This window comes from Fukomys damarensis, unplaced genomic scaffold, assembly GCF_012274545.1.
Source record: "Fukomys damarensis isolate Sample0158 unplaced genomic scaffold, DMR_v1.0_HiC HiC_scaffold_15, whole genome shotgun sequence".
Taxonomy (NCBI): domain Eukaryota; kingdom Metazoa; phylum Chordata; class Mammalia; order Rodentia; family Bathyergidae; genus Fukomys; species Fukomys damarensis.
Genome location: NW_022900927.1, coordinates 49,040,582 through 49,046,325, shown reverse-complemented (window position 1 = coordinate 49,046,325; position 5,744 = coordinate 49,040,582).

The window sequence follows — 5,744 nt, the reverse complement described above, 5'->3', positions numbered from 1 at the left end:
ATTTTGGAATGTCACCACTGAAGTTTATGACCTTCTTTCTACCTGGTGCAGAAGTCAAAGGAGATGACAGTTCTGTGTAGGAAATACCCTTACTGAGGACCAACCCACAATATAGATAGAAACTACTTGTATATTGAATTATATTAATAGAAGTATAATTATGGATCGATCCATTATTGGACATACTGTTTATGGAGTAAACATGTTGATAATATTCACTGTAATTGACTGATATTGGTAAATTGAAATAACCCCTATAGCTCTCTAAAATATAGACAACAAGCCAGTTTATACATAATTGATGATAAAGCCACAAATTAGCAAATCAATCTCCTTCCTGAAAGCAATATACATTCTCTACAAAAGGTGAAGCACAAATCATACAGTTGTTTGGACCATATTAAAGTTTCTCTCTAAAGAAGCATGTCCAATTGTTATTTATTTACCTGATATCACTTTTCATAATCCAGTTACCTTGTTGAATATTTGAAATAGTAAATGAAATAAAAATTTTTAAAAAGAGCTTTGCAGTATTAGCTGGGATATGACCATCATTGTAAAAGGTATTTAATATAAGTTAGTTAATAAATTAATAAAGCTAATGGCAGATCAAGTGATGGATTTCAGGTGTTGTTGCTACTTAAACATAATCATAAGAGACCCTCAGATGATTATTTAACAATTATTGCACTAATTGTTGTTATTATTATAATAATGTATGACATTATTTTTGGTTTTTCATAGTATAAATTTAAAAATCTTGATATGTGTGACTACTCCTAAATGTGACTGATATTAAAAAATACTTCATCCTACTTACTGGAGGGTAAATACTGGCTGGCATTAATTCATGCCCTTACTTGTTTGGGAGCAGTTACAGGGGCTTACAGTTTCTTTTTATTCAGCAGCCAAAAAATCTGACTGGTTCTTTATATTTATTAATTTATAAAATTGAAATTCAATTTGCCGGGGATGTGGAATGCAGGGAATCATATCAATAACTGGGCAGTGTAGATGCATAAGAAGAGAGCCTTTGATCCATAAACCAGAAAAGAACAGACTCAGGAAGCCCACAAGGAGATTTTCAAGGCTGATTAGCAGTGGAAATAACTGAATTCATTGAGCAATGAGAGGCATATGATAGAGACTAGAGATGTTTACTAGCCGCTGGCAGCAGTAGATTTTAAAAACAAGTATTTATTAAATATCCTCTTGCCAGAAGATTACAAAATATTTACCCTCATTAATTGATTTAACACTCTTTTGTTGGGCACATACTAAACTGACCCCCAGTGAATTATGTGTTTCTATGATGTTCCTCATTTTATGTGGGCAAGCCCTGTGATTTGTTGTCAGTCAAAAGAATATAGGAAGGGACACGGCCAACTACTCTTCTGATTATTTTGGCCTGTGGAAGTCCCCAGTTTCATAGACAATTTAAAGTACACTCTGTAGCTGCCTTTGAAGAAGTAACTTGTCATACGAATAGAGGGTGTGCATGTAAGGGCTTTGTGGCAAGGAGCTGCAAAGGAGACCTCCATAAAATAAAGCAATGCTAGGATGATTGTCAGTTACAACATAAGGATGTCAGCATCACAACAGCAAGACAAACATTCAAATAACAACCATGTGAGCTTTGAAGAGGACCCTGAGCTCCAGAAAGGAGCTCAGCCAGCCTGATGGCAGCCTTGTGAGACTCTAATGAGATATCCATTATGAGCCATGCCCTGACTCACAGAAATTATGAGTATAAATGATATGGTTTTAATATGTTAATTTGTGGTAATGTGTTACAAAGCATTGTTATTAACGCACCCGGAAACATGAATTTAGTGCTGTTATTGTTCCTTATTACTCTGAGCGAGGCAACTAAAATATGGATGAATTCCATAATCTATCAGGTTTATACAGTTAGCAAATTGTGGAACATGGAATCTAACCCAGAAAGTGCCCCCCTCCCTTTTGGTATTGGGGATTGAATTCTGGTCCTTGCGCTTGCAAGGCAGGCCACCAAACCGTTGAGCTAAATCTCCAGCCCTAGAAAATGCCCATTTAGAAATGAGTAGCTGTCTCCAATGTAAATTTAGGTGTAGAAAGCTAGAATATTCACTGTTGAATAACCAGACCTATTACTGGGCTAACGAATCTGTTTTGTACTCTAAAAACAGGGAATTGTTTTCTAATATTTGGCATACCTTTTGAAAATGTTTCTTCTTCTTCATCTTCATACGTACTTATAACAAATTCATTATAATTGCATCAACCAAAGCATATTTCTCTTCACCTGTTCTTTTTTTTTTTTCACCTTGGAGTTGAGAATATCTATGGGAAAGTGAATTTCTCATTTACCTGTAGCCCATTATTATGGATGAAATGTACCTTAGTTGAAGTAAAGAAAGAAACGAAGTACATGTAAACACATGGGCAGAGAAAAGAGAATGACCTAAGAATTTTCCTTCATTCTAAGATGACCTTGTAGTGTAATGAATAAATAATACAGTCAGCTTTCATTCTGAGGCCTGCTTGCAGATTAGATTTCGGATAAAGGTAACATTGTAGCATAGCACAAATTATTTCACTTGAAACACCTCATTTCTATCTTTTTGAATGAACATGAACAGGAACATTGGCCTTTAGTCACAAAGATAAAATATTGACAATAATTTTGCCTAATTTGCTACATGTAATTATAGTTGAAATTGCTAGCACTTTTCTTGCATCCTAAAGGTGATAGATTAGAGAACGTTGTGTTATTTCCTTAATGATATTGTTTGCAAAGTTTCTCTTTAATATTTCTTACTAGTCTCTGCAAAATATTGCATCAATTTTAAGACTTAGAAGATTCTGAGAGAATTGTATTTAAGTACTCCTATAATTATATTGAGAAAAGGCAGGTTTTGCTTTTTCATTTTTAAATTATCTCTTGTACTTGAAGTTACTGGGAACAAAGCGATAGTATATCCTGTACAGCCTAATTATATATTTTAGAATTAGATATTTTTGAATATTTTTATGGTCTTACAACCAAACATTTTAAGGTAATAACATGGACTAAGAGGAAAATAATTGTATGGTTCATCTTCCACATCGTGATGTTCCTGTTAGCTAAAATGCTATAATAATGGATTATTTTAAATATATGTATTACCTTCTATTATGATCCCATATGATAAAATATAAAATAATTAGTTACATAAAATTGATACTTAGTACACTGCCTGTTCCAAGTCTACCAAAATATGTTTGGTATATATGTATAAAATAGAAAAAACACATTTTTGGTGTGTGATACAGTAGTAAAGCTCTTTGAATGTATTTGATCTGAGACATTAAATTCCAGTACTTTTTTCTCCCACAAAGTTTTCCACTGTTTTAGGACATAATATTAGCTACCACTCATTTAGTACTATATTCCCAATATTTTATTGTTTCATATCTATAGGCCTAATATTAAAACTATGGGACATATTACAAATGTTCTGTAATTTGCCTAAATAGGAGATACATCGTGTATAAGAAGTACAAAAGCTGGCCTGTTCCTTACTTTGATCTAAACTGCCTTATGAAAGTGTCTTCTTTTTGACAAAATAAAAACAGGCACAAGAAGAGAATAAGTTGTATAATAAAATTAGATCCTATTATGGTCATTTGCTTTAGGAAGAATGAAAAGTAGTTTAATCAATTTCACTGCCTTCATTGGGAGATAATTACCCTCACCAAGAAAAGTAGTTTAGAATAAGATTTTTTTGTTTCGAATTTAAAATATAGTTCAAGAACATGATTAGATTTTCTACTTTATATGTGAACATTTTGTAAAATTTTCTCTTGAATTTATGATTGTTCAGTGTTTATGAGATATATAGCCTTTATACTTCCATTAGTAATATAGGTATATTAATATCTACTCTCTTCCTTTTGGTTTTGTTTTTCTAATTTTTTTCTGTTTTCCTATTTTATGCATTTCAGATTGAGTTTTTTTAGTAATTTCATATCCTTTCAATACTGGCTTATAAAGTATAATTCTTGGTCCCTTTATTTACTGTCATTGATCTCAGATTAATAATTGTATCTGGTATTAATATATTATTATTTTAGAGCAGCCAGTGCATATCAAAATTTTACTATTATCCTTTTATATCCATATATTACATTTTAAACTCTGTAATATCATAACTTTATGGAGATGGAAGAACACTTGGCTTTCTCTCTACCATCTTTTCCATAAATTCCAAGATTTATTTTGTTATAATTGAGTTCACTCTTTCTGCTACTGCTTCTAGAGTGACTTTTCATGCCCAGTTTTTAAAGTTTGTGTTCTTTGTCACACATAGTAATTAACTTCTCTGTTGTGTTAGCTTAAGAGTTAACTAATGATTCTGGAGAGATTATCTTAAATATATAAACCAGAAGTTTCCCGTTTCTGCTGAAGTGTTCTTCTGTACGTTGGGAGCAGTTTACAGCAGATAGTGCACAACTCTGCCTTAGCCTTCCCTTCCTGCTCATGATACAAACTCATGGAATCAGGTACAGGTGATACAATAGGGCTTCTCAAATTCTCCATGCTATATCTCTTTATTTTTTAGGATATGTTGGAATACTCAGATCTATCTGTGCACATCTTTTTGAAGATCTCATTCAACACTGTGGATATTTTTCAGCTTGTATCACTGATGCCATTTTATTAGAGGCCAGGCGTTATACAAACTTTTACTATTCCTATACATTTTCATCATTTAATATCATTGAGCTTTGCTATGGAATACTGTTAAATTATTTTAGAATATTTAATACTTTTGAGGTTTGCATTTAAGATTTACTAGATGACGCTACTCATAGACTAATTGCCTGCCAGTCTTTAATCATGGATTTTCTTTCAATTCTGAATCAAATTATTTCTAAATCTTGTACCTGGTGATTCCTTTATCAGCTTATGTTTCAGTTTTCCTGTCAATGATAGAAATTATTTCTAGACATTTGTAAAGCCTCAAGATCATATCTCTTGATTGTTAGCATGATTATTTCTATTACCTAGTATCGTTTTTTTGCATGAAAGGATTAATTAGAAATTGTCATGATTGGAAGGTATCTTCTGTGGAACTCTAAAACTCTCTATATAAAGGCTTTTCACCTCCAATAAATACTCTTTTCCTGAAAACTTCCTTCTTTGAACTTGTATCTTAGCAGCTAGTTTGACTTCATTTTTCCATCCTCAAAATAAGTAGTAGATACGCTGTCAGATATGTTGTAGGTATTAAAAAGTTTCATCTCTTTTATTTTTCCTATGCAGCCTGCTATCTCACATTCAAATTTTAGTGTTTAAAATATTTTGTATAGATTTGTATTTGTCCCCTAGAGAAGGATAATTATAGTCTTTATTACACTGCCTTACCGGAAACAAATATCATTTTATTACATTTACATTTTAACTAGGTATCTTTTTTCTAGATAAATAATTGTTAATAATTACTGCACATTAATGACTTGTTTTCTCACATGAAAAATTTTAGGGCATTACAGAAAATTATAATTTTAATTCATTTATTCCTTCAACAATTACATATTACTTTTCCATATTTAGGTTTTTATTCAAACTATCTGAGAATTCTTATAAAGTTCTTCCCCCTTACAAGTTTTCATGCTCATGTGAAGTATATAGACAAAGATTTTTGTTTATTCTTGTCAAGCGAAACAGAGTGTCAATGTTACAAAGGTAGTATTTAATTTTCCTTTTCACTAGCTAGTAG